The sequence below is a fragment of the Lycorma delicatula genome, chromosome 5 (genome assembly GCF_047948215.1).
Source record: "Lycorma delicatula isolate Av1 chromosome 5, ASM4794821v1, whole genome shotgun sequence".
Taxonomy (NCBI): Eukaryota; Metazoa; Arthropoda; class Insecta; order Hemiptera; family Fulgoridae; genus Lycorma; species Lycorma delicatula.
The window spans coordinates 50711780-50739388 of record NC_134459.1 but is presented as its reverse complement, the minus strand read 5'-3'; the positions used below and the strand labels follow the sequence as shown (position 1 = coordinate 50739388).

General features: G+C 34.7%; 1 pseudogene; it reads right to left on the bottom strand.

Moving 5' to 3' along the window:
* Positions 1–12239: 12239 nt before the first annotated feature.
* LOC142325675 (serine/threonine-protein kinase PLK1 pseudogene) lies at positions 12240–13289 on the bottom strand (annotated as a pseudogene).
* Between the last annotated feature and the right edge of the window lie 14320 nt (positions 13290–27609).

Here is a 27609-nt window from a genome sequence, read left to right as displayed (position 1 = left end):
GTATAGTGAACTTTTATAGTACATAAATTGTATAGCCTATACAAATTGTGTAGGACTATTGTGTGATTAGCATATTGTATTGTGTTGTGTTTTTCTTACAGGAAGTGTAATTTATAAGCTATATTAGTTAAATTTTATTTTTAATTTAATTTAACTTTTCTAAAATGGACAGCGTAGTTGCGCCACGCGCAAAGACGCGGCCTGCCCCGTCCTGTGGATGCGTGTCCAGCGACTCGGAACGCAGCGATGAGGGGGCATCAATAAGACTGGCCAAGCGAACCAAGAAGGGTTTGAGGGGCTCTAAGCTCCCCAGACCGACTGCGTCAGCGGGAGTAAACGCCCCGAATACCTCAAGGCCGGCCACTCTGGTGCCGCCAGAGTGGCAATGGATACTGGGGCTCCCTGCCCGGCGGCTGATCCTGCTCCTCAACGGAAGAGCAAGACCCCGCCTATAATGCTGGATTGTCCAGACAACTGGACGGGACTATGTCGGACCTTGTCCGGCCTAGTCCGTGGCAGACTCGTTGCCAAATGCACGGGTCTGTCAATGCGCCTCCAGCTAACAAGCGAGGAGGATTTCCGGGTGGTGCAGTCCCACCTACAGTCCAAAGATGTGGCTTACCACACCTATCAGCTGTCAAGAGACAGGGAGCTTAAGGTGGTGTGCCGGGGGCTCCCGTTTAGCGTGGATGTCGGGGACATCTACGCTGAACTCACCGAGATGGGACTGGACGTCTCATCGGTGAGAAAATTAACAACAAGGGATGGCAAGGAAACTGCCACCTGTCTGATCGCTCTGAGGAGGACCCCTGATGTCCGTAAGGTTTACGACATCGACAGCCTGTTCTGTTGCAGGGTGAAGATGTCGGCCTACGTGGCGAGAGGCGGCCCTCCCCCAAAGCCATCGTTGTCAGCGGTTTGGGCACTCGAGCAATTACTGCTTGAGGGCCTTCAACTGCCTGAAATGTGCAGGGCAGCACGAAACTGCCACCTGCACAAAGACCAGGGAATCCCCTGCAGTTTGCATCAACTGCAAGGGAGACTACCCCGCTAATTATCGCGGGTGCGGCTACTACAAGAAGATTGTAGCCAGACAAAATATTGGCGCTGCCACGACTCCCCCGCGGGGAGTCGGGCACTCCCCACGGGGGGAGTGGAGCAGAAGACTACACCTGCGCCGGTCCCCCGCCCTTCCGAGCCGAAACAGAGCGCCGAGAGGCAGAAACCAAAGGGGCCGAGAAGCGTGAAGCGGGGTCCACCCTCTGGGCCTGCTAAGGCACAGGGGACGGCTGCCCGGGTCGCGGGAAAAAACCCCCGGGCGGGGAGCAGCGACAGCTCGCGGTTCTTCTTCGCGGGGATAGTGCCAGACATCCTGGCTGCCGTTCCCAGGCTGATGCAGGCGAGCGGTATACGAGAGATACTCCACATAATAGTGGAAACTATCACCGCAATAGTTGCTCGCTATCCATAAGCGGGTACTTAGGGTGTTAGGGTGGAATGCTGATGGGCTTGACATTGCCATAGTGAAGGCAGTGGATAAACCACTGTCCATCGCGACAATCGAAGACCTCAGCTCAAACCACTCCCCTGTTCAGCTTGAGCTGGAAGATGATAGGGCCGCCCGATACCCGCCGCCCAAGTGTAAAGAGGCGGTCAACTGGATGAGATTCGATGAAACTCTCCAGAGGACCTATCACCGAGAGCCACTAGATCTGCTGGGCACGGCCGAGGAAATTGATAACGATACCGAGTCAGTTACCACGGTTATCAGGGCTGCTCTTAGTACTTGTACGACGAAAAGCCCGATAGACTGCCGTAGGGACAGGCTTCCTCCTAGAGTGACTGAAGCAATAGCCGAGAAGCGACGGCTAAGAACACGATACAGACTCACCCTAGACCCTGACGATAAGCGCTTGCTTAACGCTTAGACGACCAGGGTGAAACAATTGCTGGAGGCGCACAGGGAGGAATCCCGGCGGGATTTTCTTGAGTCGGCTTCGGCGGATATGGGATCGGCTTTCCGCCTTTGCAAGAAGCTGAAGTGGCCCGGAACTCCGAATCACCCTCTACATGGTTTGAGTGGTCTGGTCTACTCTGACCAAGACAAGGCAGAGGTTTTCGCGGATACACTGGAAGACCAGTTTACCCCGAACACCGATGTTTACGATGACGACCATATAGAGGAGGTCAAGGATTTCTGGGAGACTTACGCCGAAAATGCAATAGCGGTGCCCCCTCAGGTTGATCGCATACGCGAGGACGAGGTCACAGCGGCTATAACTGCCACACGCCCGGATAAAGCTCCAGGGCCGGATGGCATAAAGGCCCGTGCCCTTAGAAACGTCCCGCGATGTGTGATCACAGGACTAGCGGTCATCTTTACTTCTATTATCTGGGTGGGCCATTACCCATCCAGCTGGAAGACTGCGAGAGTCGTGTGCTTTCCGAAGCCAGGGAAGGACCCACTCTTCCCTCAAATTATAGGCCGATTTCCCTGCTCCCGGTATTGTCGAAGATATTCGAAAGAATACTCTTAGAACGTCTGACTTGATATCTGGGGCGGAATCTGTAATGAAAGCTAAACAGCCAGCTTTCATTACAGAAGTATTACCATATAACTGGTTACCTGTACTTCATACAGGTAAAAATGTATTTTGCCTGGTTCTTAGTATTACCCAACCAACACTACTAGGAGATGACTGTACATTTTTCTCTCTTTTTTACATTTTTAATTACTTTTATTTTATGTTTTTTAGTCAAATAACTGGAGGCAGGTGCAACCAGTCGCATCACACATACAGTAATTGTGGCTGTGTTAGTTGAGCCGCCATGCTGTATTCTATCGCAGCCCTTAAAAAATCAAAATTAGAAAAACCTGAAATTGGTTTTTAAATATTTATCTCAAAAGTTTTTGCAAGCCCTATTCCAGAGAATATCTTGTTTAGTATAGTTGAAAATGGAGAAAATTTGCAGTCATTGTACAAATTTTTTTTACCTTTCTTCACCCCCTTTCAAGGTCAAATTTTGAAAAATTTATAATTTAGTCTTTTAGATATTTACATGAAAATTACACACACCAAAAATCAAAGTGATGTCTTCATTTGTTACCAAGAAATTAAAAAAAAAAAATAGTAAATTTCAATTTTACTCCATCTTACCCCTTTAAGCTCAGAATTTCAAATAACCCTTTGTTCATGTGCTGTTACATTGTGAGAACATGTATACAAATTTTCATCAGTTTATCTTAAGTAGTTTTTGCTAGGTGTTGGTGAATCAGTCAGTCAGGACAAGTTGCTTTATAGGTACAGATTAAATCTTGCTCTTTACTGCATTATGGGTGTGAATTGTAAACTAATCAAAGAAAACATGTAGGAAAGTTATGCAAAGAATGTACGTATTCTTTGTTTATTTTATTATTGTCTGGTAATCCAATTTCCTAAAGAAATTCATCAACAGTTAGACGTGTTACTATGAAGTGACCAAATTCTTTTTTATGGATGGTCAAGAATTTTCCCAGGAAATATGGCAGAAATTCCATCCTTCATAGCTCTTTTCCCATTCTGTTTTCAAACAAGATTAAAAAAAATGTCCTAATTGGGTTATGTTTGTAAAACCTTATACTTAAGTAAAGAAAAAATATGCATGTCTTTACCTATGCTAAAAGTAAATTATTAAAAATGTCTGCTATAGTAAGACCGTATGATTAAAAATGTTATAATAAGACTTTTTATTTTTAAAAAGGAATTTATTTATTCTTAGAAATATTTTTTTTATAATTCTTTAACAAAGTTTTGGTCCACTGAAATTGCAAAACTGGGAAAATAAGTACTTTTGAAGTGCAATTTTTATGATTCATATTAATTTTCTTCTAATAAATTACAACTCAACAAAGCAGAAAACAAGATTTAGTATAGAATTATATTCAATTTTTCCATTTACCAGTGATATAATCGAAAGAGAGGCTTTTTTCTTTTGCAACAACTAATATTTCTGTTTTGTGAAAAGTTACTCATGTTTAATGATGCTTTTCATGTCTCAGTTACTTTATCCACACCTTGTAATAAATACTGCTTAATAAAAATTCTTCAATTTTTAACATGTAATTTTTTGTGTTATTACAATATTGGCTATTAAGATCATCAGCCAGGTTATCAAAAAAATATGTTAGACAGTTATGTCTTGATGCATGTAATTCCTCCTACACATGCAAAATTACATACCAATAATTATAATCACATAGTTTTATTTCTGATGTCATAAAACTAGATATTAGTTATGTGGAATAGATAATTGAGAACATTTTCTATGTAAATAAGAAAGCACTGGATAAGTACATCTAATGAGACAAATAACTCTTCAAAAAAATTTATTACTTCTTAAAAAAATATTTTTTTCTTATTTATATTTTAAGTTTATGTAAATATAATATTAATTAACATATTCTCTGCACCAAATAAATTCTTTTCTTACAGACTGATGTTTTTAATATTGTGGACTGGTGAAACTGGTATTCAATAAAAATATCTTAACTTTAAAATTTACGTTCTCGTTCACTCATGATTGATAACATCTCATCCCCGTTGGAGGAAGACACCCACGTTGTGATGTTACCGGTCGCCACACCACCACCCTCTGTTCTGAACCCTGAGGGGCTTTACCTGAGGTCGTTACATCTCACAGTCATCAGCCAGGTCTCGGTCAGGATGCCACCAATGTAAATGCCTCAGCAGACTTTTGCATCAGTAAAATACAAATCAAATTTTGCCTTCACATAGGCCTCAAATGGACATCTTTACATCCAACCTAATATGATTCCCTCAAACTAACTGACTGAAACTGCAGAAGCGCAAACCCGCGCCTAGTCCATATTTGACAGCACCGTTCATGACTATGAATCTCTCAGAAAATGAACCAGTTGAAAGTTAAATCAGTGCTACAATCATACTATTCAAAATTGTGTTTTACACAACATAGAAATTCAAACTTACACCCAAACAAGTCGACCAATTTAGGTCGCCTAACAAGGGGAACATAACCTCATTTCGGTCTGCGCAGGAGCTGAGGACAAACCCTGTACCCCCACCCGGTCCCATCATGGAATCTCACGTAGCATTACCAAGTCACAACCAGGACCACCACCGGTGGACTGAAGCCACACCCTGCAATTCTTTGTTGGTAGTGAAACTAAATCACATTGAAAGTAAATTTTAGAGAAAATAAATAAGTTTTTTTATTTTATTAACCTTAGTTCTACAAATGTGAATAGATTTTTTAAACTGAAAATTTTGTTTGCTTCGTGTAAAATATTTATTTACCAAAGAAATTTCATCAGAGTTTAAAACTATTATTTGTTAATAGATTTCTCTAACAATCATCCAGGTCTGTTCCTGGAAACACATTTCAAATCAGAAAATTATCTGTAATAGTAAGTTGATACTATTCCTTTGCATGGAATTTTTTTTAATTAGCAGAAAATAAGACTGCTAGTATGTAATAAATATCAAGAAATCAGAAAATGTGCTTTAAATATATATGATTGAGCAAAACATGGTCAATAGAATGAGCAGAAAGGAAAATAATAGAATTTAAAAAATGTAGTGTAATAGAAGGATGTTGAAAATTAGGTAGAACAATAGAAAAACAAATACAAGAGAAGTTTGTGGCAGAATCTTGAAAAGAGGTGAAGTAGGCATTGGGTTAGATGCCTAGTCTTCATCCAAGTTTAGTTAATTTGATGGATATATATAAAAGAGGTTTGGTTTGCTTGTTATTTCTCCCGCCACCACCCCATTCGCTCACCCTAAAGCATAAGACCTAATGTCTGTGCCACAAACAGCCTTGAAATAGTTAGTGACCATTGTCCAACTAGCTCCTAGAGCTAACCTAAACGCATGAGCAGAATAAGCGTTGTGCCATACAACACTCGCTTGCATGTCTCACCACCCACTTGTCATATATCACTAAAATGGGTAGGTAGTAATTTGGTATATAACATTTAAAAACATTACGTCACAGAAGATAGCTAAGTAGAAGACATAAGCACTTTGATATTTTCCTAACCAATCATATTTCCTTAGACTTCATCTGATTGAAAAATATAATTTTCTAATTATATTTAGTATGGGTTGTATTATAAATATTAACCCAAATTATTAATATTACTAATTTTTGTTTACCAAATTATTTAGATAAGGATGAGATGAATGAATGATAGACTGTTGTGCAAAAGATCAATCCTGAAACCACCAAATTTTGAAGTCATACTAACTAAACATTATTTGAATAATCAATTTGGTAAATATAATTCATTAAATTCATGTCTTTTATTTTAAAATGAAATTTTTAGAATGATAACTGGCGGGGGAATTCATAGGGTACAACTGGTGATCTATTGTCTACAAATGGTAGCTTCAAAAATGATATACCTTCTTTATTTTCATTACTATTTTTAACTAGCAGGTACCTATGGCTTCACATGTGAACTATGATTGTTATAGCAATTGTCGAGTTTATAAATTGTTAATAGTACATGTAAAATATTTTTTACTGTGATTCATGAATATCCAAAGTATGAAGTAATAGAGCAGTCATTCATGTATCCTCGGTAAGTAAAATCAATGTTTGATAATTTTGAAATATTTATAAACATGCAGTAACACGATTCATATAAATAGAGAGATAAATGAAATCTTGATTTCTGTAGAAAAATACAAAATAGTGTTTTTATATACATTTTTACACCAGTGCCTCATTATAAACTACATTTTTGGTTTTGTTATCACAGCAAAAAATGAGCGCACTGCTCTTGTTTACAAGAATATGCAATATACAATTGCCCATGAAAATTGTAGGCAGCTCATAAATCTACGCCAAGCTATCTGTAAAGTTTGACCATGTGACTTATTGACGGTCATGGCAAAACTTTTATTAACTGGAAACTGGTGTATTTTAAGTTGAAACAGAAAGTTGTTGACTGTGAGTCCATAAAAACCTTTTCAATCAGCTCTGCTGTTGAAGAAACTGTGTGACATAATGATGGCGAGAGAAGAGTGGGATGAGTAATGCAACACACTGTTAGATTAGTCTAACAGTGCACACTGTGCACACAGTCTAACACGCACAAGTTAGCTTGTGCGTGTGTTAAGAAGGTAAGAGAATAAATTTTGTAGTAACTCAGTTCTTTTTAACATATTGATATCAAACAAAGTAGAAAACCTTCTTCTCGGTGCCTACTATAAGCGTGCAAAGTTTTATTGAAATCATTTCTATAGATTCTGAGATTAGCATGGATAAAAAACTCCCAAGAGATTTATTTATTAGTACTGTAGAATATAGATATAACCTGCCTCACAAATATTTTTCATGCTCCATATGCTGCTGTTTCATATACATATTTTTGCATTCTGAATACATTAAAACTAAAATGTAAAAAAAAATTAGTAGATAAAACAAAAATCCATAGTACAAAAAAAAAACCAAAAGTAAGTTTAACTTGTGTTAATTAAAATTTACTACTCAAAATTTGATCAACATAACATTTTGTGCATCCTTCATATTCTGAATATGTATTTGTTAAAAATTTAGAATATGACTGACTCATTTTGAATGTATGCTCATCTTCTGAGCATGTGAAAATATACACATATTTTTTTCACAAGTGTTTTGTTGTGAAAAGATATTTTTCACAATTAGGTTAATTTATCTATAAAGTGATTTATTTCAAAATGATGGTTGGGCAGTTTGAACTAGCACTATTTATTATAGTTTCAAGAAAATAATTAATAACTCTTTAACAAACTATTAGAGGTTTTCAAATTTGCTTCAGATTCCTTAATAATTAGCATTTGGGGTGGATATTCTACAGTAGATGCAAATTAATTCAAACAGATTTATTTTTATATTAAAAAGTAATTTTTTTTAGAAAAAAAATGATATTTATACAATTTGTAAATGTCTAATTATTAATTTGTCCTTCTTTATTCTTAATCACTTCTCGTAGACCATTTTGCATTGATTCTACAAGTGTACTACACATCTTTTTATATTTCTTCATCATGAAACCATGCTGATATTGTATTAATGAGATCAATTTTTGTGGTAGAATTCATAGGGTTGTTTATTGACTTTCACCCAAAGATTTTCAATTGGATTTAAGTCTGGGGAGTTGTTTGGCCTCAAAAGCACTTAAATGTTTTGTTTTTCAAAAACGTTTTCCATTTTTTTGATAGTATGGCATGGTCTATACTGTTGAACCACTCACTACATTGTCTTGTAGAAATTTGTTTTGTAGTAGTAGTCACAACCCTTTCCTTCAGAATCTTGATATATCCATCACTTTTCAACATATCATCTACTGGAAGTAAAACACATCTTCAAATGTGAAACAACTCCAAAACATTTTTTTTGTGCATGTAACTGATTGTTAGATATGAGCCAGTGATGTATTTTTATCTGATATTTTTCTAATGCATGGAACCCTCTGCCCCTGAACATAAGTAAATGTGACTCGTCAGAAAACATAACATTTTTCCAGTCTTCTTTGGTCCAGTTAGCACGTGCTTTGGCACACAAGTGCCTTTTTCTGCAGATTGATGGTTTTAAAAGCTGCTATTTAGTTGGTCAACAAGCTTTACATCCAGCTGCAAGAAGTTGGCATATAACAGTTGTCACGTAAATCTGTTCCACTGGTTAGTAATTCTTGATTTAAGTTCACAGCAGATAATTTTGGATCAAGTTTACTTTTTATCATTAATAACCAATCTTGATCTAGTATTGCAGTAGTTTTTCTATTATGGCCACATTTGCATTTCTTTTGAGGTAAAAGGAACCAGTTTCTTTTAACTGTTTTAAAATAGCATTCATTGTCCCTGTCCAACACCACACTTGACTATTTGTTATTGTGTCTTACTGGTATGCTCAGAAAGAGAAACAATTTTCAAATTCTTTCTTGGTGTTAAATCCATTACTATATATTCAAAACACGCAGAACAAAAAACATAAAAATAAGATTTCATAATAGAAAATAAAAAAAACTTTGGTAAAACACTTTGTAACATGAAAATTGCTAAATAATCAAAAAACAATAGCCTCACATTAACAAAGAACTTGAAGAATGGGTGCAGTCAAGCAGTGAATTACAAGATAGAAATAAACAAAAAATTACCAATGTTCAGATTAATTTGCATGCTACAGTTGTATTTTTATTAACATCTGCATTGAAATCTCCTAAAACTGCAATTTTAAATTTATCAGCAAGTTCATCCCAAACTTTATGAAAAGTTCTCAGAAAATCTTTTTCCAGTTTCCATTTGGAGAACAATATATAACAATAACACTGTACTATTTTTCCTCTGTCCTAATTTAATGTAGTAAGTTCAATATCTGTATTTGATACCAATCTACACATAATAAATACACTTGGCCTGTATTATATTAATAGCTATGCCTCCACTTTTGTATGAATACCTACAATAATAATCATGTAATAAATAATCTGTAATATTAAATTGATTCATTTCTTGCTGTTTTAACCAATTTTCTACGAAAACCAAGGTGTTGAGTAAGGATAAATTTTAAAAGCTACTTATTAAATTTCAATTTTTAAAAAAATATTTTGGTGTAATAATATACATTTATCTAAATATTTTACTATGTATTTTTTTTTTTTTTTTGCTCTGACCTGTGTGAACATAAAACCTTTTGTGCCAAATTTACAATTATTAACCTTATTCAAAATAGTTAAATTCCTTTCCCTCACTCTAGTGAGTATATCACTAATGGCTCTACAACTAATGTATAGAGTCTTTGGCTTTTCTACAACTACTAATATTGTTTTCTATTAACTCATTTTTTACTAAGTCTTCGCTGCCATATCTAAAATCATTTCCTTTTTTTGTCCCTTTATTAAAAATTGTATTTATTTGTGCTTATCTGAATTATTTTATCTGGTGATTGAAAACATATAATCAATTCAGCTAACCAATACCTAATCTTTTTTTAACAAATTCATTTAGGTGCAAACCATATTTAAATGATTTCTTTCTAATCTTTCATTAATGAACCATATTTACTTAAATGTTTATTTTTATGTTGTCAATGTTTTTTTCCATGAGTTTATTTGTTTTATTAATTATTCTGCTTAGCCCTGGCTTATATATAACTGGCAGTGTATTTATAATTTGGTTAGGTTTTGGGCTGGCTGGAAGTATAAAATCATTTAATGTTTTACTAATTTGAGAATAATTAATAAAAATTGTATATTTACATTATAGTTCCTCCTTTCACTAGTCAAAAATCCATATATAAGTATTGCACTCCTCATGGCCTTCTTTGTATTGTGTACAGATTGCTGCAGAGAATATGACTACCACCTAGAACCAAATATGTTCTCAGTTGGCCTGGCTATCTTTCCATTTTGTGAGGTTTGGCTCTTACGTGGACAACGTTGTGAGAATCAAGTACTGATCATGACTTAGCTGTTTTGAATAGTTTTAATAGTAGAATAAAGCTTTTATGCGTTCCTGGACTTGACAGTTGCTTACAATGGTGTCTGTGGCAATATTACACTCAATACCTGTTGGTATACTAACTAACTGCTTGGTTGGAAGCTAACTGATATAATTGCTAATTATCCTCAGTATGAGATTGACAGATGTTGTGAAACCTTATAATGATTTTCTGGAAAAATGTAAGACCAGTTAAAGAAAATTATCAGGTGATTACTAAAGAGTTTTGTCTTAAACCTATTCTATTCAGTTTATAAAAATCAGATATTTTTGTTGAATGATTATAAAATCTATTTATACATGTCAAAAGTTGCACTACTGTCCCAAGATCATCACACTTTCAGTGTTGCTGAAGAAAAGTTGAGTACTGGACAAATACTTGTAGCTGTGGAAGCTTCACCCAATCCAGTAAAGATAGTAATATTTATTTTTATCTAGAAAAACTAACTACTAGCAGAACGCTACATATAGGGGGTGTCAGATTACCTTTGTGAAATAATGTAATCCAAAACTACCTTGACATAATCCTCGCTTGAACACTGATCTTAAGGACCACCTGAATAAAATAAGCAGAAGTTGAAAACGAAGTAATATGCTCAACGTATTAGCACATTGAGAACTTGCAGTGGTGCATTTCAATATTCATCTGCGCTTGCAGATCCTGATCTATCCACAGTAACAACGTAACTATTAGATTACAAAATGTCAGCTTTGTCCAGCTTTATAATAGAGATTAAAAGAAAACCCTTTTACTTCCAATTTGATGGATGTATATCAGTACACAGGTAAATGCCTTCTGAAAATAACCCTTGATGCTTATACACAGGCCAAATGTTTCTGATTTGATGGTAAATTGGCTTGAAAGAAAGAATATAATTTTCTCTTTCCAATAAAATTAGTAAGTAGATTTTGGGCCTAATGATCTAATAAAAAAAAACTTCTCAGGCTTTTCACTTCCATCAAAAATATTAAAACATAAGAAATGTGTGTTACACAGCATGGAAAATGTGCAGATATATTTTTATGTAACATTATGACTTTGAACGTGTTTTAAAACGTATTTTTTACTTAAGGAAGTGAAACGCTCTATAAAAAAGTCTTGCTTTGATGAATGCCTCAATTGTGTCAAGTTTATGTACTATGTTATTGTAAAATTTTCATGATGTCAGTGAATTTGTATACACTCTTCAAGCAGATCATAAATAAAGGTCTTTCAAAACCTATTCAAATACAAACAGCATTGCAATATTTGGCAAGAGTATTCCACAAAGCTCAACATGAGCAAATGCTACCTAATGTAAAGTTAAAGTTTATTTACAATTTTTCCTGTTTAGAAAGTGTACTGTAGTTAATTTTTAAACTATGCTACAAGTTACAGATATCAAATTTAAAATTGTTATTTCTTCAAAGCCTACATCTAAAATAGTTTATAACAAATATGTTATAAGTGACTGTTTACGATAAATTAATTTCAAATAATTATGATTCTATTTGCCATAATGTTTAGATATTGTACTTTTATAACGTAATTCAAGCCTATGCCCAGATATTCTCACATATTTTAGTAGAATAACAATAAACAATAATTTAGCTATTTTTAATAATGAACAAATTCCTTACAATAAATAGGTATTTTATTTTCCAAAAATGGAGATAATTGCTTTGCACATAAAGTTTTCATCTAAAACACTTTTACTATGAACAAAACAAAAAGTTAAAGGAGTATAATTTAATTCATGCTGCTACCATTTGTCTGATATTTGTTAATTTTAATCTTGGTATCAATGGCCTCGTCCTTCTTTTTCTGTTAAAAACTGAATTTCTACTTCCAGAGTTATTACTTCTAACTTTCAATAGTGGATTCCTAGTAAAACTAATTTTTCCTTGTACTAGATCCCTTGGTATTGGTGGTTCCCATAATGTGTATTCTGGTAGAGATAACGGGATAAATCCAAGCATAAATTCATCATTCTTTAATTCTACTATTGATGGCCTCATCTTAGGCTCCTTTTGTAATATCTTTCTAATAAATGTTGATACTTGCCTTCTTAATCCTGGTTCATAAACAGAAAAATCACAGTTTTTAATTTTATCATACGTGGAATAATTTCCACTGCTCTGAAATGGTAATCTTCCAACCAAAAGACCGTACAATATGCACCCTATAGCCCATATATCAACAGCGTAGCTGTGGCCTTTTCTCTGAACAATTTCAGGTGCCATATAATTCGGTGTACCACACTGTATTTTTATTTCATCTCTTTCACATGATAGTTCTGTAGCTAAACCAAAATCTCCAATTTTGACAACCATGTGACAATTAATAAATATATTACTTAACTTTAAGTCACCATGCACTATACGCCTTCTATGTAAATAATTTACACCATTTATTATGTGATACAAATAGTATTTTGCTTCAAGTAAAGTTATATACTGTCTACGCTTCTGTAAATCCATTAGAGAACCATTACTACACAATTCTAGTATAATATATATAAACTTTTCATCATCAAATACTTGGCAAAATGAAACTATATTTTTGTGCCTTAACAATCTATGTATCGCCAATTCTTCTAATAGAAAACATGAATGTAATCGATCTTCCAATATAGATTTTTCTAAAATCTTTCCAGCATATGTTTTTCCTGTTTGTAGTTCTTTCATTACAAAACATTTCGCAAATGAACCTATGCCAAGTAAGTGTCCACGCAGGTACGGAATGTTTCTGTTCCCATCGCAGACAATTTCAGGATAAATCTGTGAATTTTTTGAATGACTCATTGTATATTTTATTTCAAACATTCTAAATTTTGTAAAACAGATAAAATTGTATTATTATTTTATTAAAACATGTTATTCTTAACATTTTTCAAATTTATTGTTGCTAAGGAACAAATAGCAAGCATTCCATTGTCATTTTTGTAATTATTTTCTGTCATGCAATTGGGTGTTTCCCAATTTCTGTGGGTTCAATTGACTGTTTCCCAAAACAATCTAGTTTTAACCCTTCAAGCCGGTATTTCAATTTTTAAAGTCCTACCCTACTGCCGGTAATGTAAATGCCCAACCAGCAGCTGTATTGCAGTACTAAAAGTAAAAAATTATAGATTCAAAACTATTACACCAATTTAAACCAAATTTTCAGCACAAGATTCATCCACTTTTTCTCATCTCCAATCTATTTCTTTTCTTGTATCCTTCACTTGTATATCAATATCATCATCACTATTGCCACTACTCTGTTCAGAATCTTCTTTATTTTCATTACGATTTTCTGGCACAAAATCTTCATCACTTTCGTCACTATCAAATTCACTACCACTATCAAATATTCTAATGTTACTGTCACACGTCTCATCTAAACATTCAATAATTTGTTCTGATGTAAGATTACGCGACGTGCTTGACCCTGACATTTTCATTTACTCACAGCTGACTGAAAGAAGAGCATTCAACTTCGAAGAACAAAATCGTATTTCATCACCAATATGCAATCCTACGCTGTTATAAAAACACGGAAGGGAAGAACGAAGCCTCGTGATAACACAGAGCCAGTTTTTCAAATAAACATTACAAGATGGCAATGTTACGAAGTTTTGAAGCAAGCACTGCGCGCTGCGAGACTGTCACGTCCACCCGCCGATACATACAACTTAACATGTGCGTGACATTCACGTGCTCCCTGCCTGAAGGGTTAATAAGATAAAGGTAGTTGTTCTTATTTTCATTTAGTAATGGCATCTAAATAACTTGATTGAAATAATTATATTATTTTTGATGCAGAAAGTTTTTGTTTGCAGCAGAAATACTGCATAGCTATCTGTATGATCAAGTATAAAATTAAGGCACCTGACTTTGACATTATTTCGCTATGACTCGGAAGTATTCTTGTAATGTTTTAATGTAAATTTAATCATTACTTTGATAAGTCTTTGTTCAGTGTTATTAAAAAAAAATATTTTTTTGCTGAACATGGTCAATTTGTGAGGATTTATATTAATTTTAATCTGAAAATTTCAGTTAATAATATTAATTTGATTACAATATTTGTGTTAAGAGCATATATTCTTACACTAAACAAAGTTGATTGAATAAAAGGTAATATTGCTTAAGTCGCTTTGTCTTTTCTACTTTAGATGTAATATTTTATTGACCAGTACTTAAGTGGTTCAAGCGATGACTATAAAGAGCTCAAAATTAAACTTCACAGTATTTTTCTTTTAAATTGGCACAATCAGTTTCTCCTCACCAAGTTGAACCCAGACGTGGTGGTATACACTGATGGGTCGAAGCATGACGGTAACGTTGGTTGTGCTTTTGTTTTCAATGAACAGACTTATATGTTTGGCCTACCCGGTGTTACGAGTAAGTTCACCGCGGAACTACTCGCTGTGGATAGGGCTCTAAGTATCGTTGGCCCTAAATATAGGAACATTCTTATTTGCAGTGCTTTCCAGGCGTTGGAAAACCTTCATTCCGGACATCCTGTCGTCGTTGGCATTTATGATAAAATCGCTGAATTAGAAAAACGAAACAAGGGGGTAGGTTTTTGCTGGATCCCTAGCCACGTTGGGATTCTTGGTAATGAGAGGGCAGATTCTGCTGCTAAAGATGCGTGTATTCAGCCTCCTTTCACCACCCGAGTTACTACCTTTGCTTTTATTAATCATATAAAACAATCACTGCAAGCAAGGTGACAAAGTGGCTGGACGGCTGTCGTCGATAGTAAACTTCGACGGATTAAAAACTCAGTGTTGCCGTGGGGCTTCTCTTGCAGGAACTCTCGTCGTGAGGAAGTGGTCCTCTGCCGGTTACGGTTGGGGCATACGAGGATCACACACGATGCGACTGCCGCATGTCTGTGCACCACATTCTCGTGGACTGCGTATGTTATGCGGCATTGCGTCGTCAGTTTAATATAGACAGCAGCATTCGTGATGTCTTGGGCAATGATGGCAGGGTTTTGGAGCGAATGTTTCTCTTTTTGCATATTACTGGGTTACTGCAAAGGATTTAATATACTTATATATTTTTTCCTGTAAGGAGAGTTTTTTAATAATTTTAACCTTTATTTTAGATTTGTTTTTTAGTTTAATTTTACTATCCGGGGTGGGGATTTTTGCACAACCCATCAGAGTTACGTTAAGTTTTTATACTTTCTTTATTCTATTATTTTATCTTTAATATTTTATCAACTTTTGTCTGTGATAATAGTTTTGGGTTTTATTTTGCCTTCTTGGCTTGTTTTAGTAAATTTTTATTATATGATTAATATTACGTTAACAACTTGTATAGATTATTATTTTAGAATTATATTACCCTTTTAATAATAGCTACCGGGCGATGATAACGCCCAAGCGTTTTTCGCCCACAAACAAAAAAAAAAACAAAAAAACAATCATATTAGTTAATACTTTGATGAATTTATTGTGATGAAGCTTTATTAAAGGGGAAACTTCAGTGTAGGTAGTAGTGTTGTTACACTGAATAAGGTCAACTGGAGTATTTATTCAGTCAGTTTGTGTTCACAGATAGTGTAAGCCATAGGAATAACTCAACATAATGACTTAACATCAGTTATTTGTTGAAGACATACTTGAACTGATCCCAACAACCTGTTTATAAGATTAACAGGTTTTCTGAAATTGAAGTTAATTGATAAGGTATGGATCTATAAATCAATTTTTGGAGCTACTGTGTCTAATCAGTCATATTTTTGGCTCAGATGTCTTGAATGATAACAGTTGTTATCATCAAGCAATTGATCAATCATTCAATCGTTTTCTTCTTACTATTTTTCAGTTGAATGAAAGTTATTATTTTGTAATATATTTTCCTGCAAGTATGAATAAGATTTTAAATATTTTATTCTATGTAAATCTGCTACGTATTGTTACAAATTGGAACTATGACTGAAAAATCTTTTTTTTTTTGTAAACCGCTTTTGAATGCTTTTTGTTTTCTATTATGAACTAATGATTACTAAGGTGATTTATTAATCATTTAGCATAGCTTTTTTTTGCACATGTTATTATATATCCTCATTTTACATTTTTTATCTTAATGATCATCGTACATGTAGATTTACTTCATTAAAGGATAATATCTTTTTTGTATAATTTTTTAATGCTATGTTGAAAATAGGTAAGTATTAGAGAGGTCCTTACAACCTTAACATCAGCTTTGTATTTTTATTATTTTTTTTAATGTGAGTGTAATATTAGATTCAATTGTTTTTTTTTCCATGTACAAACATGAAGTTTGTACATGGGAATACAGAACGAGAATTTTGTAGTGCATGAAAAATGCCATACATGATCAGGATTTGAATTCAGGATTTTCTGAATGAAAAATTTAATTCTATCATTCTTCCATGCTGGCTTTGTTTGATTGTTATTAACAATACCATAAGACAGCATAAATATTATGTTATCTCTTTATGATAAAAACAATAGAAAAATAATTGTTTTTAACTTTATTTATTTTTTCTTAATTAATTTAGATGATACACTGTTTTGAATAAATTAGGCTTAGTATTAATAAAGAGTTACATCAACTTCAGAACAAAGCACTTAATTATATATAGATTTATCACACAACACATTGCAAAACATAATTACTCTGAAACACGTAAATCACATATCTGAAATTAAGTCATCTTTTTGCTGGTTTTATAACTTAACTAACAGATTTAAGACTGAAACATACATATTTTCACATGTATATACTCTAATGGAAAGGTCTAAAAAAATGTATTCTTTAAGAAAGTTTTTAAAAAACTGTAAAATTAATTTTTGTTTTTTCTTCACGTCTCATTTTGTATATTTTTAAATGAGTACTTTTAATTTATTGTGTTTTTTAAAGGAAATAGTTTTTTATATTCTTATTTTTTTTTAAACTGAAGTTTGTACATCTTAAATTAAAACAAAAATTGATTACACAACATTATTAAACACCAAGGTTTAAGAATATAATAAAAATGGGCGCTTGTATTCTTTAAATGCTTTATTGTTTCATTAACATTACATAAACTATAAGAAAACAATTTATAAAAATTATAATAAAATTCTAGTTACTTAATTTTCAACCTCATTTCATTTTATTTATCATATTTTAACAATTATAAATGGATGATTTTTCAATAATATATTGATCGTCCCATTTTTAATATGAAGAGAACGACTTTACACTAAACCAAAAACTATCAGCAGAAGTATAACAAAATTTAGTATAAAAATTACAAAATTGTTCATTTTTAAAATTCTAAAAAATTCAAAACTAACAGTTCCTGTAAATATAAAAAAAATTATCTTAATATATATTTTTTTTTGGTTCAATAAAGGGGATAAATTAACTGGCTCAAAAGGACGCCAACTAAGATTAAGGTAGAAGTCACACATAGGTAAATTTTATTTCTCCCTACATGTTTATTGGCAACAACACTGTACTCAAGGTTAGCAGCTGAAACCGTAACAGCTGCTTTCAACCGTTGTAACAGTTGAAATGCCCTTCTTATGCACGAGGGCTATTCCAGTATAAATTCGTTTCTATTGTGTTAACAATATCGTTTTCCAAGGACGAACGTATGTTTATTATTGAGACTTATTGCGGTATACAAATTTTGAACGAGTGAAAGACGAGTTTCGGATAAAATTTCCCAATTTTCAATTCGTAATAAGTGGATAATATAATGTTTGATTAATAAATTTTAGATTGCCTTTATTTCAGCGATGTGCATAGTTTCACTTGGATGGCTACATTAACAGCCAAAACTGTCTAATATAGAGAGCTGAAAATACTCACCCGTTTCATGAACGACCATTATACTTGGCCCAGCCAGTGTACGAGCTTGTGACATCACGAGCAGACTGCGTATTACTAATCGGTTTGAAAACATCAAATCGAAGTATTACTTATTACCATATTGTACTCGGTAATAACTATCATAATTACATTTATTAATTATAAACAATACGTAATTAATTCTTTTATAACCTTTATTCGTACTAAATTATTAATTTTTAATAATAAACAAAAGCTAACTTGAATTTTCTTCATGCACCTAATTCAAACTTCTAGCAAGTTCACCATCCTCGCTAAACGAATCACTATCATTGTCACTTTCATTTTCACTATCAGAGGCTACACATATAATGTAACGTTCTGTCATTTCATCTATCAGTCGTTCCGGGTTTTCATACTCTTTTCAGTATTTTTTATTTTTTCACAATAGAGTTTCCAGTCATCTTCATTCATGGATTTAATTTTCTCCATAGTTAATTTTTCAACAAAATAAAAGAAAATGTCATGTTATGACTCGCCACATGTCTTTTTACGGCTGACCATACCATCTCGATCGGATTCATATCAGGATGTTACGGTGGGATTCTAAGAACACGATGCCCATGTTTTTTCAAAAGTTCATTCAAGTGATATTTTTGTTCTTTAGTTTTGTATAACTTTACTAATTCATATAACTGTGGTTTCAGCATTTTTGAACTATACGGAATACGGGTTTTCTCCAGCCAATCGGTCATATCTTTTCTTCTGGAGTTAGAATTTGGCGCTTTATCCAATACCTGTACTGTGATAAGGGGCGTTATTTACTTCTACTGACATTAGTAGAAGATTTGGAATCAGTTTTTCACGCGCCCATTTCATGAAATTGTGTGTATTCATGTTGTCATAGTAGTCGCCACTTTTTGAACTGGCTTTCCAAGTTAGTTATGCCTTCGGAATAAAACCGATTTCTCCTCCAGCAAGAATTATTATTAAACGGTCACATTTATTAATTTGCACATGAAGTCCCTTAGTAATACCTTGGGGGCTTGACTGGGCCCGGCTATGGCGTTCCCAGTAGTACCACCCGCCCTGTAGGGTCCGAAAATGAAAACCTCTGGTCCTTCATACCGCCAACCGTCATTGCCCTCGACTTCCTCTTGCACCGTCGTCTTTAAGATACTGTTCATCATATCCCAATTCCGAACTCCATGCAGCATCACTCAGACTACTTTTTCCGGTGTTGGTACATCAATTCTACCAGCCACCTCACTCCTCTCTTCCACCCACCTTCCACGATTGAAAATGGTGTGCTCGACCGTATCACAATTTCCACAGTATATGCAGGCTGGTGACCTCCTCAACTTTCTCTCCCACAAAAACTGGTTAAAACAACCATGACTCATCAGAAACTTCATCAGTTCATAGCACAACTCTCCATGTCTTCTGAACAGCCATGGCCGTATCACAAGAATCAGCCACCTATTCCAGCCCCCCCCCCCACCTGAGCTCTCGTACACCGTAGCTGCCAGCCATCCAACATCTGAGTCTTAGCCATCCCATCCGACGTCTAAATCATTTCTTCCGCTAGTAAATCCGGCGGAGGCATCCTCCGTGGAGACGGATGCGTCTCCACGGAGACGCATCATATCTCTGTATGATCATACATTCCATGTATGATCATACAGAGATCATCGCCATTCCAATTGTCAATGATCTCTGTAAACTAAGCAGACGACTCCTCGCAGTTTGTCTCAGCAACTTTCACCGGCACGGCATATAAAGCGACAGACCTCGCCACTGACGCCAGCAGCCTCCTTTTGGCTAGCTCGCCGATCCCATGCATCAGCCTGGTGACTGCAGCAACCGTCCTCTTACTTTTGCCTACGCCCTGGACAAGGTGAGGCTGGAACGATCAAGGTACTTTGCCCGCCGAACAGGAATTATCTCAGCATCACCAATTCTTAACCTGATTGGATTCAGCTTGCGTCTGCCAGCCATAACAATCAACTCCGTCTTCTCAGCAACCAGACAAAGCCCTCTTTCCTTCAACCACATCTTCACCATCAGTATGGTCACATTCCCTTTCCTCACCACCTCGTTTTCCGTCTTGGCCGTTATCGTCAGAGACAGATCGTCTGGGAAACCCGTGCGGCACACCCCATCTGGATAGTCCAATCTGAACACCCCATCATAGGCGATGTTCCATAAAAAAGGGGCGAGCACTGAACCCTGTGATACTCCAGCCTGCGTTTCAAACTCAAGAGGGACGCCTCCAGCATCACCCACCACACTCCTTCTGTTAAAGTAATCTTGAATGAGTCTCGCTAAGTACGGTCTCACTCCTCTCCTCCTCAGTTCCCGGATAACCCATCTAAACGGTAGCGAATTAAATGCATTACAAACGTTTAATAACACCACCGCCGGAATCAGTCTCACTCTCCAAGTTGCCGACGCCGCCTCATCCACAATTTCTATAATTCTAGTTATAGCCTGCGTCGCCGTACGTCCTCTCCAAAACTCGAATTGATTTACGCTGAAACCTCCACCGTTCTCGACCTCTTCCATAAGCCTCTTCGCCAACATCCATTCCATCAATTTAACAGCGGAGAAGGCACAACGGCCTTTACCCAGAAGGGTCATCCTCGGCTCTCCCTCCTTTCTTTAACATCACTAACTTTGCAGTCTTCCAACCTTCGGGGAACCTACCACTCAGTAAAATTCTGTTGAAGGCGCTGAGGGCTTGAGCCGACATCACAGTTACAGTCAATGCTACCACCACATTCGGAACACCATCCAACCCTGGGTCTTCCTACCCAGTCTCCTCACCGCCTGCAACAATTTTTCCTGTGTAAAAAGCGGGATATCCACTGCTGGAAATGCCTCCTTTTTCTCTAAGAGCCTTCGCGGGAACAACCGTTCCACACGCTGCACCAACAGCCCTCTGGACAACGCCAGTAACGTTCTGCCAATCTTGCCTGTTACAATCTCATACGCGTCAAGATTATCAAGGAGGTCACAGAGCTCTCTCCATTTCACCTGCTTAATTCTCATAATCTTGTTTTTATATTATTATCTTGCGTACCTGACTCCTAAGTTTTTTGTCTTAACTACGGATTAAATTCTGCCGTAAGCAAACTGCACTAACATACGAACAAAAATAAAACAAAGAAAAATTTGTTACAAAAAATTTGCGAAAAACAATGAGTAATTATAAAATAATATGACCGCACAAAAATTCTATTCGAATACCTTCACTGGACACGATATAAACTGGATTAAAGTTTATTTCTTTATACACACATTGTGTACCACGAATGACAGATCTAAATGTAATCGTGACGAAAGACATCATTTTCACTAATTTCACATGAAAAATGCAATATTTAGTCATGTAGTCTCACTATTGTTGTCAACAAGGAAAAGTAAGGTCACTGTTCTATCACTAATTAATAGTTTTCATTGTTAATAATTGTTACACAAGGATTTTTTTTAAATTTTGATATCTTAATTTTTAATAGAATTTATCTAATAACATTATATACTGAAAATTTAAGACAAATGCCAGCCCGGAGGTAAATGCCAGAGGTCCCGGGCTCAAATCCCGGTCAGGCATGGCATTTTCACATGCTACAAACATTGTTATTCATTTCATCCTGAAGCAATACCTAACAGTAGTCCCAGAGACAAAATATATATATATATATATTATTATTATGCTTTTACGGCCAACATGGGACTTATTAAGTCAATTTTAGTTAGATCTTTTCTGAGAAATGCGTGTTATTTTATTCTTCCGAGCTGCCCAGTATTTCTTCATCCGTTCAGATCTTGCTTTCTTTTCTTCATCTGTAAACACCCTCTTCGTTGTATTTTGTCTGTCTTTTATTTAAATCTAATGTTTTTGTCTTTTAGCTTTGTAATTTTTCTAGTTTTATTCTGTAGGTCAGTCAGGGAAATTCCCAACTCTTTCATATCTTTTCTAATTTCTTTGATCCAACCTACTTCTAGTTTTTGGAACCATAGCTTTTCAATGATATTTCTTGACAGTCTTGTTTCCAATGTCCTTATGAGATGACCAAAGAAAGAGATTCTTTTTGCCGCATAGTATCAGTAACAGGCTCTATTTCTCGATACACCACCTCATTTGGCACAATTCACCATTTTATCAGAATTTTATCAATTCGGTTTTTCTGAGTCATTTTGAAAAGGGTCTTTTCAAAATTTTATTTATATTGTTGGGCAAAGTTAACAAAAAACACACAGCTAGTATTTGCCAAAAGAAATTGGACTTTAATTGGAAATAAAACAAATGAACTTATGTTAAAAACATAACCTTAAAACATAAAAAGAAATTATGAAATTAACATGACTTAATGATACTTACAATATCAGCTGAATCAACATATGAATAATGATGTTAAATGAAAAAATACATGAATATACATTTTTTAAATACACAATGTGACAAAGCCTGAAAACAAGAGAACATAAAACACCTTATTTTCAACTATATACTTAGAAAAACAAAACATCAATAAACGTAGTATGACTGGAAAACGATTGCATTACTGACATGTGCTGTAATATTGAAAAATTAGCAATGAACAGATGTCATTAACTTAGAAAAATAAATTACAATAATTTCAGTATAAAAAAAGAGTTAATTACAATACATTAAAGTAAGTAATACATTAAAGTAAGTAATAATATATAGAGTTCATTTTGATAAATAAGCATTCTTGAAAATATAAAAATTACAAAGTCCTAAAACATACCTGCACATCAGGAGTAATTTGCTTTAGGTTAATTTACAAGAAGTATTATGAATACAGTGCATGAGTAGCAAAGAATTAATCTCGGCGATTAACAAGTTACAAAAAAATAAATTATAGAATTAATTACAATGACAAATCGTAATAATTAAACATGTAAAATAGGTAAGCCACCGATCATGATTGCACTTAAGTGAATAAATGGTTTTTTTAAACTAAACTTGAAATCGAAAGGCATAAGGTATGATGAACTGAATGTTCCACAAATTTTAATGATAAAATAACTGTTTAACGTAATAAATAATGAAAGTTGAACTTGCCTGTAGCACACAAATAATATCAAGATACGAACTCGTGAATGAAGGTAAATGAATACATACAGTAATCCTGGGCGTAGTCAGCACTGGAGTATCAGGAATACAGGGGTGAGACGTGGTTTAGTGATAGAATAATATGTAGCATCTCAGATATGTAGCGATGAGTTTGGAGATTCTGCATTGATGAAAATAATCCGCAGCTCGAGAAGATTCGACGTCGATAGAATTGGCAGCTTGTAGTGATTGAAACACTTTCCACAGAGACGTAATGTAGAATTTGAAGAATAACTTAACGAAGAAACGAGGCAAAACAAAACATTGAGATCGGTGAAATTACGAGACACTCTGCCGAGTAGAGCTAGAGAATATTTCGACAGAGAAATACCACAACATTTATGCGGGTATGAATGCGATGAAAATATTATCACAAAGTTTGAGAGAGAATGGCCATAGGCGATTGTACAGGATGAATGTTGGATCTACTCTGCCGCAAAGATGGCGTGAAAGAAAAGAGGGGGGAACCAAACCGAGGCAGTGGACAGGAGAGAGTGTGTGTAAAAAAACAAGAGATTTGTGCATGTATTAGTATGGGAACGAATGAATAACGGGTGTGTGAAAAGGGTAGCCATAAATAATTCGAGAAATGAATACACGCGGTCACTAAGGATGACAGAAGCAGACAGTCTGGCTGGCGCCAGAAGTGTCGAACACGAGAACAAATAATCAAACAGGTACAAATGACAAGCCCAAAATACGAAACATAGTAAAATTTACCATGCCTTGTAACAAACAACATGACCCAACCCTAGCGTTGAATTCATTGAAAATAACGGGACTTTACGCATGGCGTAAACATATATATATATATATATTTGATAAGTAAACCATTTTTTACATACTTTCTTTGCCATTACTATTCTTTTTATTTCCATAGTGCTCTTCCAGCCGCCCTCTGTCACCACATTAACCAAATGTGTGTAATTTTTTTTTTACTTTTTCCATTAAATCTTTGTTGTTTACTTCTTTCTATTACTTTAGTTCTTTTTTTATATTTACTTTTCATTCCTTCCTTCAAGGCTGTTAACAATCAAGTGCACGAGTACCATCAGCTACAATTACATATCAGCAAAACTTATATATTTTATTTTTTTATTCCTCTATACCAGAGGTTCCCAAACTTATTTTTCTCATAGACCACTTTCAAAATTTTGCTGGTTCCAGTGGACCCCCTGCAGCTACATTTCTACCATATTTCCAGTCGACGGAAAATGTGAAGATTAGATCTAAATAGGAAAATATGCGTTACGGCTGAGTTCCACGAACTAACAGCTTCCGAAAAAAAAGTGAGAATTGATTGGTTAATTTTTGATTGACTGTGCTGTGAGTGGATGTCAAAAAAGTAAAGCTGGCCAATAAAAAAAAATGCTTCCATCCAACTTTACATTTTTGACATCTACTCACAGCACAAGAAAGCAATCAATTCTCACTTATTTTATTTAGAAAACTTCCCATTCAGAGTGGTAAAAAGCAAAAGAAAAGTATATTTTTTGTGTTGCATTTATTCAAATATGTAATCATTACAGTATTAATTATTATTGTTATCATATTGCAATGTAATATAATAAAATTGTCGTAATATAATTAAAATTAAGCATTAATAACGTAATGTAACTTCTACAATGACAATCACAAAATTTTAATGGGAGGGATGTACTTGATGGATTGACAGAAAATTATCAATATTTGGCTTCAGTTTTGTTAGGAATAAGCGCAAATCTCCCCGTTCTGTGATATTGAATCTGCTCCTTTTTTTTGATAAAAGGTTTGTAACGACACTAAAACTTTTTTCGACAAGATATGACGAGGGAAACGCTATCAAAAGCTTTCACGCAATTCCCCACAGTCCAGGATATTTTTCTGGTATTTCTGCCTGCAGCCAAAATGTTTGATACCCTCTTTTAAATTTCACCTTCAGCTCCTCATTAGTGCTAAGATCGAGTAGCTCCTCTTGTAATATCACATTCTCAACTTCCGTTTCATCAAATGGGTTTATGATCCATGGTGGTATTTCCATCGTCAGAATATCTTCAAATCTAATTTTGAAGTCATCATGCAGGGCAATTAAATGCTGAACGTATGTCTGAATATCCTTATCAATGCATTCTACCTGTGACAAGTTTGAAAACTGGGAAAATACGCGCCGACTAATATTTTGCTTCATAAATTTCAATTTTCCAAGAAAAGCTGAAATTACACTCTTTGTTTTTTTTAAATTGAGACTGTCCCCTTGTAATTGTAAGTTAATGTCATTAAATTTTTTGAACAAATCTGCCAAATACGCGATGTCAGCTTTCAAAGTGATTAGGTTTTCTTTTAAATCTGAATCTTTACCTTCCAGAAACTCTAAAACTGATTCAAAAAGTGAGTAAAATCTTGTTAAACATGCACCTTTCGACAACCAGCGTACTTCAGTATGTAAGAGCAATCGTTGGAAGTCTCCATCATTTTCATCGGACAATTGGGCAAATAAACGCGTATTCAATGCATTTCTTCTTATCTTGTTAACAGCATTAATTACAAGTTGAAGCGATTGGTGCAATCTATCACTCAGATATTTTTCGCTACTAGGTGTTGTCGGTGGATGACACAGTGAATTGCAGTTACCTCTGGTATAATTCTTTTAAGATGGCTTATAAACCCACGATATCGCCCGACCATGGCAGGAGCTCCATCTCTGTTGCCACCGAAATGACGTTTGTGAATGGAATTGATTTTTCGTTAAAAAATCACTCAGGACATTAAATATTGATTCACCTTTAGTGTCCGTCTCCAAAGTTTTCGCGAATAGTAGCTCTTCATGAATTTCTTCGTCCATAACAAATCGAACATTTGCCAATAATAATGCTTCATTACCAGGTAAAGTTGATTCGTCCAGTTGAATAGAAAAATGAGTTGTTTGCAGATAATTACACAAGAAACTTTCAATAGCAGAGCTCATTTCATCAATACGTCTTTGTACATTGTTGTTACTCAAAGGAATTCTTTTGAGTATGTCAAATGGAGATTTGCGCAGAACAGTTTTTAAAACCTCTTCAACAGCGGGTAAAATTAACTGTTCTCCAATGGTGTGCGGTTTTCCAGATTTCACTATAAGTAATGAAATATTGTACGATGCCCGCAAGCCATCATCGTTATTTTCAGACGTTGAAGCGAACATACTGTGCACGGTAGGTCTCTTTTCATATTTTTCCTTCAATGTTTGAAAATATTTCAAATCTTTACCTATTTTATCAGGATGACACCTTCTTAGATGATCTTCGAGCTTCGAAGGCTTCATAGAGTCATTGCTCACAATTTTGCTGCACAAAAGGCATATAGGCAATCGCTTGTCTGCCTTTGATGGAAGAAATCCAAATTTTAAATAATCAACACTGTAAAGTCGACATTTCTTCTTAGATTCAGTCATGTTTCGTATCGGTTACCTACGGGTAAATAAAAAAAAAACTTTGTTTTAGTAATCTCAAGGCGGTCTTACTTAACAGGATATGACTATTTTAACAGAATAGGATTAATTAATTATTGCAATGAAATAAAGTACCAGCGGCAAACTGATTCTAATTATTAAAAGCAATAGATCGGTAAGATTCATAATAAAGTTTTATGAAAATGGCTGAACCGATTTTAATGTGATGCAAAACAATTTTTCATTAATTATATTTTGATATATTTCTGTAAATTCTATAGAAAATACTTTTAAATAACCAATATTTTGATATCACAACTCTGCGATTTTAATCATTTATTTATTACTTTGATGCACGTTACGAGTATGTAATAAAGACAGGTACAATTTATGAAAATATACAACGTGTTACAGAATAAGGATTACAACCGGGAAATGGTATGTTCAGGATCAGTTTTTAAGTCGATTCCAATAGTTTTTTTATATGTCCGAAAAAAATTTAGACCAAAAATTAATAAATCCTTAAACGGAGACAGTAAAAAGTGGTCACATTACAATATTGTGATGTCGCGTAGGTAGCGTAGCCCTCAACGCGCGCGACGTTCAATATTATGATTTGACCACTTTTTACTGATTTTTTGTCTAAATTTTTTTCAGATATATAAAAACAAACTATTAGAATCGACTTAAAAACTGATCCTGAACATAACATTTCCCGGTTGTAACACTTATTCTGTAACACGTTGTATAAATGTATATAATTATTA